This window comes from Paramisgurnus dabryanus, chromosome 8, assembly GCF_030506205.2.
Source record: "Paramisgurnus dabryanus chromosome 8, PD_genome_1.1, whole genome shotgun sequence".
Taxonomy (NCBI): Eukaryota; Metazoa; Chordata; class Actinopteri; order Cypriniformes; family Cobitidae; genus Paramisgurnus; species Paramisgurnus dabryanus.
The window spans coordinates 36,225,188-36,239,711 of record NC_133344.1 but is presented as its reverse complement, the minus strand read 5'-3'; the positions used below and the strand labels follow the sequence as shown (position 1 = coordinate 36,239,711).

The following is a 14,524-nucleotide window of genomic DNA, read 5'->3' as shown; positions in this document are numbered from 1 at the left end:
AAACAAACACACAAAATAAACAAAAAACAAGGGGAATAAACAGGAAGGCTGTCCTCACAAATGGGGAGTATGTGTGTGTTATAAGCTGCGGTATGGATCGGCGATTCGGCTCGACGACTCCGCTCGTGCGCCAGGTCCTCGTTAGTATAGTGGACAGTATCTCCGCCTGTCACGCGGAAGACCGGGGTTCGATTCCCCGACGGGGAGATCTCCTTTTCGTTTGACTTCTCAAACAGCTTGGACGCGCCACCTTTGCGCATCAAAATCGGCTGAAGAAGTGCGCTGCGTTGCTCTCGTTCTCACGATGGCGTCGAGCAAAAAGCAATGCGTTGGCCGGGAATCGAACCCGGGTCAACTGCTTGGAAGGCAGCTATGCTCACCACTATACCACCAACGCACGCATGCGGGTGTTGCTCCACAGAACTTGTGGATGTTCTGAACAACTGTTGTTTCAGTGCTGCGCTGAATTGATCACGGATTCAGTCGATTCCCTTACATGCCTCCTGCTTGTGTCTGTAAATTGATAACCACAGAATACCAAGAGTTTTCTTTCGAAGGGCAGGTTGGCCGGCGTGACGCCCGTGCGAGTGCGAAGTCCTCGTTAGTATAGTGGACAGTATCTCCGCCTGTCACGCGGAAGACCGGGGTTCGATTCCCCGACGGGGAGGTTTACTTTGTCTCTGGACTGCCGACTGAAATGCACGAGCTGAACAGTGCTGCCCCTTTGCCGTTTTCGCACCTCTTGCCGTCCCTATGATGGAGTTACCCGGCACCTTTGTTTAAAGCCACTGAACACTAGTGATGGGAGAAAGCAAGCTTTTAGAAGCTTCGAATCAATTGAACCAATTGCTTCGAAAATGTATTCAGTTTTTCTAAGCGTTCGTAACACCACACTCGCTGGCGACACCTGCTGTTCAATATAGTGTAAAAGCAGATCTGTCCAAACATTTTACACTTCATTTTACAAAGTAATAGCAAGATTTTTATTAAAATATGTTTAAAAAATGATTTAACTTAAGAAATAATTAAAAGTGTATTATGTGTGATTTTTAGTTTTATTTAGAGCAAACAAATCATTAAAACTATCTCTCCTTTTAATTATGCACATTTCTGTCATTAAATCTGTCTATAAACAAAAAGTAAACAAAATGGTAGTGTTATTAGTCAGAAGGATGCATGATCAAACTGACCCGAGTTCACCTAACCATATTAGACACTGGTCATTTGTGACCAAGTCCGCCTAAGCGGTGAACCATCGGATTTCCGCAACGTTTCCAAACGGTTATTACGCAATGAAGCCTCTTTTGCTAAAATCACGTGACTTGGCCAGTTTGAAACACGCTCCGCACCAATGATTCGAAAACAAACGCTACGTAAAAGTCTCGAGGCCTCACGAAGAAGTGCTGCGAAAGCGACCAACACTTCTGAAAACCTCGCGAGAAACTAAACCTTAATGAAAGACTTTCTAGCATTGACAAAAGTGAGGCAGCTCTGCTGTGAGCAGAGCATCCAAAAATACAACAAACTCACAATGGTTCCCCTCCACGGAAATCTTTAGTAAAAGGCGAAAGATTTATGCATAGTTGAAGGAAAACTTGAGTTATGCCCAACAAACCTCGACCCAGTGTGCTCCCCTTGCCACACCATAATGTTCAAAAAGGGTAATTTCTGGATCAGGATCCACCCAGACCTTTCCACCTGGGAGGAGCAAAAGAAGTAGAAATGCCATCCTGCGCAAAATAAAGACACAGGCTACTAACATGTCACAGTGAGATCTTTTGCTGAGAGGTTTTGGGGAATGAAACTCTGCACATTACACAGAGGATGCACCGGCACAGGTTACCTACAATCTACATCCCATTAGGTTCTCAAATCTCAAAAAATATAATAATAAAAGCCACCCCAAAAATAACAGAAGAGGAATTTTCTTCCAGGACTGGGGAATCGTCATTAATTTCCATAGCCTCTAGAAAAAAAGGAAAGATAGGGCCCCAACAGAAGAACAATGTCTAAGACCTTCAGCTTAAGAGGTAATTTTCACTTCAAAAATTCTTCTTGGGTTTATGATAGCCGGTGTTAGGACAGGGTGTAGTTTAGGGTTCATTTATTTCAGATAAATAGTAAAAAAGCAAGGGGAGGGATTGGGTTAAGGTTCACAACGGGATAGGGTTGTCCTTTTAAAGGAGCTATCTAGGGGGGTTTACTGATTTTGGGGAAAGGATAGTAGTTGGCTGGGACAGTGGAAGGGAATGCTTTTTTAAAAAAGAAGGTAAAGAAACTGTTTAAAATATAAACAAACACACAAAATAAACAAAAAACAAGGGGAATAAACAGGAAGGCTGTCCTCACAAATGGGGAGTATGTGTGTGTTATAAGCTGCGGTATGGATCGGCGATTCGGCTCGACGACTCCGCTCGTGCGCCAGGTCCTCGTTAGTATAGTGGACAGTATCTCCGCCTGTCACGCGGAGGCCGCCCGTGGATACCTGTAGAACGGTGACTAGCCAATCAGAAGCGAGGAAAAATTTGAGGGCGTGTCTCAGGGTGGCCGCACTGAAACATCGGTTCGAATCCCAGTAAAGGTGAAAATGAAGACGTTATTATTACCTTTTGACACATTTACTCATTCATATATTTAATAATTATAAATCAGTTATCACTTTACTTTGTTTTTTTTTGTATGAAACTTGTTTCTGAATACTTTTTACTGATGTAATGTGTTATAGAACTTTATAGTGTTTATAGTGTATAAATAACTAGTTTTCAGGACATTTTTAGATAAAACTCTTTTTAATAAAATTAATATTTAAAAGAATACAATTAAATGCATGCCTATTTAATTTTATAAGACAATCATTCTACCACAACAATATAAACATGTTAAGTGCACAAAAATGTGAACAAAGGCAATTATATTGAATGAACACATACTGGAAACATCTCAAGATGACCAAAATAAATAATCAATCTATGAAATTAAGTGACAGTTTTAAGAAACAGAAACAGGCTTAATAAGGCTACACAGTACTTTTTCAGTTAAACACAGATGAATCCTACTGCCCATGTGCATGTATACAGTACAGTTATAAATAGGATTGTGCCAAAATTAATAAACTACCACAGTGGTTTCTGCATTAAACAGATATCCATAACAATCAAAATACAGAGTTATATTTTTATGTTACAATAATTACAATGCATACATTCAGAAACAGGAGACATAAGGGCAGTCACTTTGAGTTGAGGGGTACCCAGAAGAGGCTGCAGGGAGTCCTGAGAAAGACTGGACAGCAGCTGCAGGGAGTCCTGAGAAAGGGAGGAGTAGGGAGGAGTAGTGTCTGTAGACTGTGCAGAGGTCACTGGGAGGAGGGATGCAGGATGACATTAGTCATAGTTGAACATTACATTTGTTAAATCTGCTTTGAATTTGATTAAGTAAAATTATGTTAAATTAAGTCCTTACACTGACAGAAAACGGTTTCATGCACTGGTGTTAATGGAGATGTGGTCTTGCTTGTAGATAATTAAACAACTCTGGAGGTACTGGCAAAGGAACCCTCACTGGATTAAAGGGAATTGGTGAAAAACAATAACACCGATCAGGAACAGGCATATCTTTACAGTCGAGTCGGCACGTGTACATGTCCATATACCAACCTCCCGTGGAGATGAAGTAGCACTGTATTCATCAGGCCTGTCTGGTTTTGAGAGAGTTGCTGGTGGTTTATGCCTACCTAACACAGAAAAATGTAAATGTGTTAATTAATAGTAATGTAAATGCATGCGAAACCATAGAACACATGTTAAGAATTTTTATAATATTAGGGGTGTGGTATGATGTGGTATGATCTACAGTACATGAGTACTCTACAGCTTCATGCATCTGTAAATCATATGCATATCAAACTTTTAAAGAATAACATGCAAAAAAAAACATGCAAATCACGAACTCTGTAGTTATATATATGTACTGATATATAAATATTTTCAATGTTAGAACAATTGACACAAGAATTAGAACAGGCCTGAACATGGCCTAACCAACAAACAGCAACAAATTAATGTAGAAAAGATAATCCTGATTCATGTCAGAATCATTCCTAGTGTGCAGAAGGAATAAGACCTTTGACCACTGGGATTCCAACAACTTCTGAATCTGAAAGCATAGTGAAAATAATGTACCTTTTAAGCATTTATAACATAAACAGACAGAATTACATATAAAAGCTTTTACTGTCACATATAAAGGACTGAAGTATATGTTTGTTTGAGCATGTATGTGGTTCTCACTCAGTTGGGCTTTTAGATGAATTTGTGGGTAGCATCATCCTCCCCAATTCTTCACACTCCTCAACTTCTATGAAAAAAGAACACAACAAAGATTGGTATAAAATAATGGAATTATAAATACTGACTAAGCATTAAACTCTTTTACAGCAATACCTGTGTCAGTTTGTCTCTGTGTGAGTGTATGTGTCAGTTTGTCTCTGTGTGGGTGTATGTGTCAGTTTGTCTCTGTGTGCGTGTATGTGTCAGTTTGTCTCTGTGTGGGTGTATGTGTCAGTTTGTCTCTGAATGAGTGTATGTGTCAGTTTGTCTCTGTGTGCGTGTATGTGTCAGTTTGTCTCTGTGTGCGAGTATGTGCCAGTTTGTCTCTGTGTGGGTGTATGTGTCAGTTTGTCTCTGTGTGCGTGTATGTGTCAGTTTGTCTCTGTGTGCGTTTATGTGTCAGTTTGTCTGTGTGTGGGTGTATGTGTCAGTTTGTCTCTGTGTGCGTGTATGTGTCAGTTTGTCTCTGTGTGCGAGTATGTGCCAGTTTGTCTCTGTGTGGGTGTATGTGTCAGTTTGTCTCTGTGTGCGTGTATGTGTCAGTTTGTCTCTGAATGAGTGTATGTGTCAGTTTGTCTTTGTGTCCGTGTATGTGTCAGTTTGTCTCTGTGTGCGTGTATGTGTAAGTTTGCCTCTGTGTGCAAGTATGTGCCAGTTTGTCTCTGTGTACGTGTATGTGTCAGTTTGTCTCTGTGTGCGTGTATGTGTCAGTTTGTCTCTGTGTGCAAGTATGTGCCAGTTTGTCTCTGTGTACGTGTATGTGTCAGTTTGTCTCTGTGTGCGAGTATGTGCCAGTTTGTCTCTGTGTGCGTGTATGTGTCAGTTTGTCTCTGTGTGCGTGTATGTGTCAGTTTGTCTCTGTGTGCGTGTATGTGCCAGTTTGTCTGTGTGTGCGTGTATGTGTCAGTTTGTCTCTGTGTGAGTGTATGTGTCAGTTTGTCTCTGTGTGGGTGTATGTGTCAGTTTGTCTCTGTGTGCGTGTATGTGTCAGTTTGTCTCTGTGAGCGTGTATGTGTCAGTTTGTCTCTGAATGAGTGTATGTGTCAGTTTGTCTCTGTGTGCGAGTATGTGCCAGTTTGTCTCTGTGTGGGTGTATGTGTCAGTTTGTCTCTGTGTGCGTGTATGTGTCAGTTTGTCTCTGTGTGAGTGTATGTGTCAGTTTGTCTCTGTATGAGTGTATGTGTCAGTTTGTCTCTGTGTGCGTGTATGTGTCAGTTTGTCTGTGTGTGGGTGTATGTGTCAGTTTGTCTCTGTGTGCGTGTATGTGTCAGTTTGTCTGTGTGTGCGTGTATGTGTCAGTTTGTCTCTGTGTGCGTGTATGTGTCAGTTTGTCTCTGTGTGCAAGTATGTGCCAGTTTGTCTCTGTGTACGTGTATGTGTCAGTTTGTCTCTGTGTGCAAGTATGTGCCAGTTTGTCTCTGTGTACGTGTATGTGTCAGTTTGTCTCTGTGTGCGAGTATGTGCCAGTTTGTCTCTGTGTGCGTGTATGTGTCAGTTTGTCTCTGTGTGCGTGTATGTGTCAGTTTGTCTCTGTGTGCGTGTATGTGCCAGTTTGTCTGTGTGTGCGTGTATGTGTCAGTTTGTCTCTGTGTGAGTGTATGTGTCAGTTTGTCTCTGTGTGGGTGTATGTGTCAGTTTGTCTCTGTGTGCGTGTATGTGTCAGTTTGTCTCTGTGTGCGTGTATGTGTCAGTTTGTCTCTGAATGAGTGTATGTGTCAGTTTGTCTCTGTGTGCGTGTATGTGTCAGTTTGTCTCTGTGTGCGAGTATGTGCCAGTTTGTCTCTGTGTGGGTGTATGTGTCAGTTTGTCTCTGTGTGCGTGTATGTGTCAGTTTGTCTCTGTGTGAGTGTATGTGTCAGTTTGTCTCTGTATGAGTGTATGTGTCAGTTTGTCTCTGTGTGCGTGTATGTGTCAGTTTGTCTGTGTGTGCGTGTATGTGTCAGTTTGTCTCTGTATGAGTGTATGTGTCAGTTTGTCTTTGTGTGCGTGTATGTGTCAGTTTCTCTCTGTGTGCGTGTATGTGCCAGTTTGTCTCTGTGTGCGTGTATGTGCCAGTTTGTCTCTGTGTGCGTGTATGTGTCAGTTTGTCTCTGTGTGCGAGTATGTGCCAGTTTGTCTCTGTGTGCGTGTATGTGTCAGTTTGTCTCTGTGTGCGTGTATGTGTCAGTTTGTCTCTGTGTGCGAGTATGTGCCAGTTTGTCTCTGTGTGGGTGTATGTGTCAGTTTGTCTCTGTGTGCGTGTATGTGTCAGTTTGTCTCTGTGTGCGTGTATGTGTCAGTTTGTCTCTGTGTGGGTGTATGTGTCAGTTTGTCTCTGTGTGCGTGTATGTGTCAGTTTGTCTCTGTGTGCGAGTATGTGCCAGTTTGTCTCTGTGTGGGTGTATGTGTCAGTTTGTCTCTGTGTGCGTGTATGTGTCAGTTTGTCTCTGAATGAGTGTATGTGTCAGTTTGTCTCTGTATGAGTGTATGTGTCAGTTTCTCTCTGTGTGCGTGTATGTGTCAGTTTGTCTCTGTGTGCGAGTATGTGTCAGTTTGTCTCTGTGTGCGTGTATGTGTCAGTTTGTCTTTGTGTGCATGTTTGTGCCAGTTTGTCTCTGTGTGAGTGTATGTGTAAGTTTGCCTCTGTGTGAGTGTATGTGTCAGTTTGTCTCTGTATGAGTGTATGTGTCAGTTTCTCTCTGTGTGCGTGTATGTGTCAGTTTGTCTCTGTGTGCGTGTATGTGTCAGTTTGTCTCTGTGTGCGTGTATGTGTCAGTTTGTCTCTGTGTGCGTGTATGTGTCAGTTTGTCTCTGTGTGAGTGTATGTGTCAGTTTGTCTCTGTGTGCGTGTATGTGTCAGTTTGTCTCTGTGTGCGTGTATGTGTCAGTTTGTCTCTGTGTGCGTGTATGTGTCAGTTTGTCTCTGTGTGCGAGTATGTGCCAGTTTGTCTCTGCGTGCGTGTATGTGTCAGTTTGTCTCTGTGTGCGTGTATGTGTCAGTTTGTCTCTGTGTGCGTGTATGTGTCAGTTTGTCTCTGAATGAGTGTATGTGTCAGTTTGTCTCTGTGTGCGAGTATGTGCCAGTTTGTCTCTGTGTGGGTGTATGTGTCAGTTTGTCTCTGTGTGCGTGTATGTGTCAGTTTGTCTCTGTGTGAGTGTATGTGTCAGTTTGTCTCTGTATGAGTGTATGTGTCAGTTTGTCTCTGTGTGCGTGTATGTGTCAGTTTGTCTGTGTGTGGGTGTATGTGTCAGTTTGTCTCTGTGTGCGTGTATGTGTCAGTTTGTCTGTGTGTGCGTGTATGTGTCAGTTTGTCTCTGTGTGCGTGTATGTGTCAGTTTGTCTCTGTGTGCAAGTATGTGCCAGTTTGTCTCTGTGTACGTGTATGTGTCAGTTTGTCTCTGTGTGCAAGTATGTGCCAGTTTGTCTCTGTGTACGTGTATGTGTCAGTTTGTCTCTGTGTGCGAGTATGTGCCAGTTTGTCTCTGTGTGCGTGTATGTGTCAGTTTGTCTCTGTGTGGGTGTATGTGTCAGTTTGTCTCTGTGTGCGTGTATGTGTCAGTTTGTCTCTGTGTGGGTGTATGTGTCAGTTTGTCTCTGTGTGCGTGTATGTGTCAGTTTGTCTCTGTGTGCGTGTATGTGTCAGTTTGTCTCTGAATGAGTGTATGTGTCAGTTTGTCTCTGTGTGCGAGTATGTGCCAGTTTGTCTCTGTGTGGGTGTATGTGTCAGTTTGTCTCTGTGTGCGTGTATGTGTCAGTTTGTCTCTGTGTGAGTGTATGTGTCAGTTTGTCTCTGTATGAGTGTATGTGTCAGTTTGTCTCTGTGTGCGTGTATGTGTCAGTTTGTCTGTGTGTGCGTGTATGTGTCAGTTTGTCTCTGTATGAGTGTATGTGTCAGTTTGTCTTTGTGTGCGTGTATGTGTCAGTTTCTCTCTGTGTGCGTGTATGTGCCAGTTTGTCTCTGTGTGCGTGTATGTGTCAGTTTGTCTCTGTGTGCGTGTATGTGTCAGTTTGTCTCTGTGTGCGTGTATGTGTCAGTTTGTCTCTGTGTGCGTGTATGTGTCAGTTTGTCTCTGAATGAGTGTATGTGTCAGTTTGTCTCTGTATGAGTGTATGTGTCAGTTTCTCTCTGTGTGCGTGTATGTGTCAGTTTGTCTCTGTGTGCGAGTATGTGTCAGTTTGTCTCTGTGTGCGTGTATGTGTCAGTTTGTCTTTGTGTGCATGTTTGTGCCAGTTTGTCTCTGTGTGAGTGTATGTGTAAGTTTGCCTCTGTGTGAGTGTATGTGTCAGTTTGTCTCTGTATGAGTGTATGTGTCAGTTTCTCTCTGTGTGCGTGTATGTGTCAGTTTGTCTCTGTGTGCGTGTATGTGTCAGTTTGTCTCTGTGTGCGTGTATGTGTCAGTTTGTCTCTGTGTGCGTGTATGTGTCAGTTTGTCTCTGTGTGAGTGTATGTGTCAGTTTGTCTCTGTGTGCGAGTATGTGCCAGTTTGTCTCTGTGTGCGTGTATGTGTCAGTTTGTCTCTGTGTGCGTGTATGTGTCAGTTTGTCTCTGTGTGCGAGTATGTGCCAGTTTGTCTCTGTGTGCGTGTATGTGTCAGTTTGTCTCTGTGTGCGTGTATGTGTCAGTTTGTCTCTGTGTGCGTGTATGTGTCAGTTTGTCTTTGTATGCATGTTTGTGCCAGTTTGTTTCTGTATGAGTGTATGTGTCAGTTTGTCTCTGTGTGCGTGTATGTGTCAGTTTGTCTCTGTGTGCGTGTATGTGTCAGTTTGTCTCTGTGTGCGTGTATGTGTCCTATTGTCTCTGTGTGCGTGTATGTGTCAGTTTGTCTATGTGTGCGTGTGTGTCAATTTGTCTCTGTGTACGTGTATGTGTCAGTTTGTCTCTGTGCATGTATTTGTCAGTTTGTTTCTGTGCATGTATGTGTCAATTTGTTTCTGTGCGACAGTTTGTCTCTGTGTGCGTGTATGTGTCAGTTTGTCTTTGTATGCATGTTTGTGCCAGTTTGTCTCTGTATGCGTGTATGTGTCAGTTTGTCTCTGTGTGCGTGTATGTGTCAGTTTGTCTCTGTGTGCGTGTATGTGTCAGTTTGTCTCTGTATGCGTGTATGTGTCAGTTTGTCTCTGTGTGCGTGTATGTGTCAGTTTGTCTTTGTGTGCGTGTATGTGTCAGTTTGTCTCTGTGTGCGTGTATGTGTCAGTTTGTCTATGTGTGTGTGTGTGTCAATTTGTCTCTGTGTACGTGTATGTGTCAGTTTGTCTCTGTGCATGTATTTGTCAGTTTGTTTCTGTGCATGTATGTGTCAATTTGTTTCTGTGCGACAGTTTGTCTCTGTGTGCATGTGTGTCAGTTTGTCTCTGTGTGTGTATCAGTTTCTCTCTGCAAAGATGCAAATCATATGTCATCCCACAGTTACACATTTCAATTTGACCTAATGTACTCAACAGTACTGTCAACAAACCTGGAGGATGAGAGGCAGATGCTGCAAGGCCAAAGAACCAAGTTTCACAGACACTGGCTCTTTTACCGAGTTAGGCACTGCTGCAGTTGGTCTTTCCTTAAACACTTTTATCTTGCCTGGAAGATGACATTCACCTTCATCCTGCTGTGCTGTACACAAAGAGCTGATGATTAGTGTTAATCAATGTTCTCTTTTACTGACTATTATACAGTGTTTAATAATGTATAATTTTATATTATAACATTAAATTGCACACACGTACGTAATGTTTTTTTATCACATAAATGTAAAATATGTGTGTGTAATTTAATATACATTTGCCTAATTACAATATAAGTACTACATCATAATGCACTGTTAACATATTTTTTTTTACATTTTATTTAGGTACATAGTAAGATCAATCATGAAACATTGAAACACAAATAGACTCTTATAAAATAACAGCTGTATTTTATTAGAGTTGTTATTTTTAGAAGTTTAGTTTACTGTATTTTTATAATAGTTTGGTTTACTGTTTCCTACCATCACACACCATTCAACACAATTAACAATACGATTGCATGATAATATACATGCAATTTAAATGATAAAATACATTAATGATAATGTATACATAATACAGTAAGCTAGTATTGCTAAAGTATAGCATTCACTTACCTTTTCGGTGGTTTGTCAGGCTAATTGCGTTATTTAAAGCAGTCACCATTCGTATAATCTGTTTTAAGGTAGTTTAGACATTAAATATTTGTTGTACTGATAATTCTGTAAACAAATACCTTACCGATCGTAAAACGGGTCCAATGCGAATCAGATAACACTGGGCTTCTTAAATTACCCGCCACGGAAAATACGAAACAGCGCCATGACGTCTACGTGTGGCCAAAAGTATATCGCATCCGTAGTGTTAAGCACTACCATAGAGAATGAATGGGAAAAGTTAAGGGAAGTTAAGCTTAACTACTTTCGGCTCCCGCGCGGAAGACCGGGGTTCGATTCCCCGACGGGGAGGTTTACTTTGTCTCTGGACTGCCGACTGAAATGCACGAGCTGAACACTGCTGCCCCTTTGCCGTTTTCGCACCTCTTGCCGTCCCTATGATGGAGTTACCCGGCACCTTTGTTTAAAGCCACTGAACACTAGTGATGGGAGAAAGCAAGCTTTTAGAAGCTTCGAATCAATTGAACCAATTGCTTCGAAAATGTATTCAGTTTTTCTAAGCGTTCGTAACACCACACTCGCTGGCGACACCTGCTGTTCAATATAGTGTAAAAGCAGATCTGTCCAAACATTTTACACTTCATTTTACAAAGTAATAGCAAGATTTTTATTAAAATATGTTTAAAAAATGATTTAACTTAAGAAATAATTAAAAGTGTATTATGTGTGATTTTTAGTTTTATTTAGGGCAAACAAATCATTAAAACTATCTCCCCTTTTAATTATGCACATTTCTGTCATTAAATCTGTCTATAAACAAAAAGTAAACAAAATGGTAGTGTTATTAGTCAGAAGGATGCATGATCAAACTGACCCGAGTTCACCTAACCATATTAGACACTGGTCATTTGTGACCAAGTCCGCCTAAGCGGTGAACCATCGGATTTCCGCAACGTTTCCAAACGGTTATTACGCAATGAAGCCTCTTTTGCTAAAATCACGTGACTTGGCCAGTTTGAAACACGCTCCGCACCAATGATTCGAAAACAAACGCTACGTAAAAGTCTCGAGGCCTCACGAAGAAGTGCTGCGAAAGCGACCAACACTTCTGAACACCTCGCGAGAAACTAAACCTTAATGAAAGACTTTCTAGAATTGACAAAAGTGAGGCAGCTCTGCTGTGAGCAGAGCATCCAAAAATACAACAAACTCACAATGGTTCCCCTCCACGGAAATCCTTAGTAAAAGGCGAAAGATTTATGCGTAGTTGAAGGAAAACTTGAGTTATGCCCAACAAACCTCGACCCAGTGTGATCCCCTTGCCACACCATAATGTTCAAAAAGGGTAATTTCTGGATCAGGAGCCACCCAGACCTTTCCACCTGGGAGGAGCAAAAGAAGTAGAAATGCCATCCTGCGCAAAATAAAGACACAGGCTACTAACATGTCACAGTGAGATCTTTTGCTGAGAGGTTTTGGGGAATGAAACTCTGCACATTACACAGAGGATGCACCGGCACAGGTTACCTACAATCTACATCCCATTAGGTTCTCAAATCTCAACAAATATAATAATAAAAGCCACCCCAAAAATAACAGAAGAGGAATTTTCTTCCAGGACTGGGGAATCGTCATTAATTTCCATAGCCTCTAGAAAAAAAGGAAAGATAGGGCCCCAACAGAAGAACAATGTCTAAGACCTTCAGCTTAAGAGATAATTTTCACTTCAAAAATTCTTCTTGGGTTTATGATAGCCGGTGTTAGGACAGGGTGTAGTTTAGGGTTCATTTATTTCAGATAAATAGTAAAAAAGCAAGGGGAGGGATTGGGTTAAGGTTCACAACGGGATAGGGTTGTCCTTTTAAAGGAGCTATCTAGGGGGGTTTACTGATTTTGGGGTAAGGATGGTAGTTGGCTGGGGCAGTGGAAGGGAATGCTTTTTTAAAAAAGAATGTAAAGAAACTGTTTAAAATATAAACAAACACACAAAATAAACAAAAAACAAGGGGAATAAACAGGAAGGCTGTCCTCACAAATGGGGAGTATGTGTGTGTTATAAGCTGTGGTATGGATCGGCGATTCGGCTCGACGACTCCGCTCGTGCGCCAGATCCTCGTTAGTATAGTGGACAGTATCTCCGCCTGTCACGCTGAAGACCGGGGTTCGATTCCCCGACGGGTAGATCTCCTTTTCGTTTGACTTCTCAAACAGCTTGGACGCGCCACCTTTGCGCATCAAAATCGGCTGAAGAAGTGCGCTGCGTTGCTCTCGTTCTCACGATGGCGTCGAGCAAAAAGCAATGCGTTGGCCGGGAATCGAACCCGGGTCAACTGCTTGGAAGGCAGCTATGCTCACCACTATACCACCAACGCACGCATACGGGTGTTGCTCCACAGGACTTCTGGATGTTCTGAACAACTGTTGTTTCAGTGCTGCACTGAATTGATCACGGATTCAGTCGATTTCCTTACATGCCTCCTGCTGGTGTCTGTAAATTGATAACCACAGAATACCAAGAGTTTTCTTTCGAAGGGCAGGTTGGCCGGCGTGACGCCCGTGCGAGTGCGAAGTCCTCGTTAGTATAGGGACAGTATCTCCGCCTGTCACGCGGAAGACCGGGGTTCGATTCCCCGACGGGGAGGTTTACTTTGTCTATGGACTGCCGACTGAAATGCACGAGCTGAACACTGCTGCCCCTTTGCCGTTTTCGCACCTCTTGCCGTCCCTATGATGGAGTTACCCGGCACCTTTGTTTAAAGCCACTGAACACTAGTGATGGGAGAAAGCAAGCTTTTAGAAGCTTCGAATCAATTGAACCAATTGCTTCGAAAATGTATTCAGTTTTTCTAAGCGTTCGTAACACCACACTCGCTGGCGACACCTGCTGTTCAATATAGTGTAAAAGCAGATCTGTCCAAACATTTTACACTTCATTTTACAAAGTAATAGCAAGATTTTTATTAAAATATGTTTAAAAAATGATTTAACTTAAGAAATAATTAAAAGTGTATTATGTGTGATTTTTAGTTTTATTTAGGGCAAACAAATCATTAAAACTATCTCCCCTTTTAATTATGCACATTTCTGTCATTAAATCTGTCTATAAACAAAAAGTAAACAAAATGGTAGTGTTATTAGTCAGAAGGATGCATGATCAAACTGACCCGAGTTCACCTAACCATATTAGACACTGGTCATTTGTGACCAAGTCCGCCTAAGCGGTGAACCATCGGATTTCCGCAACGTTTCCAAACGGTTATTACGCAATGAAGCCTCTTTTGCTAAAATCACGTGACTTGGCCAGTTTGAAACACGCTCCGCACCAATGATTCGAAAACAAACGCTACGTAAAAGTCTCGAGGCCTCACAAAGAAGTAATGCGAAAGCGACCAACACTTCTGAACACCTCGCGAGAAACTAAACCTTAATGAAAGACTTTCTAGAATTGACAAAAGTGAGGCAGCTCTGCTGTGAGCAGAGCATCCAAAAATACAACAAACTCACAATGGTTTCCCTCCACGGAAATCTTTAGTAAAAGGCGAAAGATTTATGCGTAGTTGAAGGAAAACTTGAGTTACGCCCAACAAACCTCGACCCAGTGTGCTCCCCTTGCCACACCATAATGTTCAAAAAGGGTAATTTCTGGATCAGGATCCACCCAGACCTTTCCACCTGGGAGGAGCAAAAGAAGTAGAAATGCCATCCTGCGCAAAATAAAGACACAGGCTACTAACATGTCACAGTGAGATCTTTTGCTGAGAGGTTTTGGGGAATGAAACTCTGCACATTACACAGAGGATGCACCGGCACAGGTTACCTACAATCTACATCCCATTAGGTTCTCAAATCTCAAAAAATATAATAATAAAAGCCACCCCAAAAATAACAGAAGAGGAATTTTCTTCCAGGACTGGGGAATCGTCATTAATTTCCATAGCCTCTAGAAAAAAAGGAAAGATAGGGCCCCAACAGAAGAACAATGTCTAAGACCTTCAGCTTAAGAGGTAATTTTCACTTCAAAAATTCTTCTTGGGTTTATGATAGCCGGTGTTAGGACAGGGTGTAGTTTAGGGTTCATTTATTTCAGATAAATAGTAAAA

The 14,524-nt window shown here is 42.0% G+C and overlaps 1 long non-coding RNA gene and 7 other non-coding genes across 8 annotated transcripts; 2 read left to right on the top strand and 6 right to left on the bottom strand.

The window, feature by feature from the left end:
• The first annotated feature begins 135 nt into the window (after positions 1-135).
• On the top strand, positions 136-207 carry trnad-guc (transfer RNA aspartic acid (anticodon GUC)). Its single transcript has one exon. It is a non-coding gene; the product is annotated as a tRNA-Asp (tRNA).
• Positions 208-325: 118 nt separating this feature from the next.
• On the bottom strand, positions 326-397 carry trnag-ucc (transfer RNA glycine (anticodon UCC)). The gene has a single exon. It is a non-coding gene; the product is annotated as a tRNA-Gly (tRNA).
• Positions 398-595: 198 nt separating this feature from the next.
• On the top strand, positions 596-667 carry trnad-guc (transfer RNA aspartic acid (anticodon GUC)). The gene has a single exon. It is a non-coding gene; the product is annotated as a tRNA-Asp (tRNA).
• An 820-nt stretch (positions 668-1,487) lies between these two features.
• LOC135771927 (U5 spliceosomal RNA) lies at positions 1,488-1,603 on the bottom strand. Its single transcript, XR_010543131.1, has one exon. It is a non-coding gene; the product is annotated as a U5 spliceosomal RNA (small nuclear RNA).
• A 2,327-nt stretch (positions 1,604-3,930) lies between these two features.
• LOC135728346 (uncharacterized) lies at positions 3,931-9,899 on the bottom strand. Its single transcript, XR_012337176.1, has 3 exons — positions 9,765-9,899; positions 4,290-4,356; positions 3,931-4,155 (listed from the first exon to the last, which is right to left on the bottom strand). It is a non-coding gene; the product is annotated as an uncharacterized lncRNA (long non-coding RNA).
• A 1,696-nt stretch (positions 9,900-11,595) lies between these two features.
• LOC135771974 (U5 spliceosomal RNA) lies at positions 11,596-11,711 on the bottom strand. Its single transcript, XR_010543175.1, has one exon. It is a non-coding gene; the product is annotated as a U5 spliceosomal RNA (small nuclear RNA).
• Positions 11,712-12,724: 1,013 nt separating this feature from the next.
• trnag-ucc (transfer RNA glycine (anticodon UCC)) lies at positions 12,725-12,796 on the bottom strand. Its single transcript has one exon. It is a non-coding gene; the product is annotated as a tRNA-Gly (tRNA).
• Positions 12,797-13,885: 1,089 nt separating this feature from the next.
• On the bottom strand, positions 13,886-14,001 carry LOC135771993 (U5 spliceosomal RNA). Its single transcript, XR_010543190.1, has one exon. It is a non-coding gene; the product is annotated as a U5 spliceosomal RNA (small nuclear RNA).
• Between the last annotated feature and the right edge of the window lie 523 nt (positions 14,002-14,524).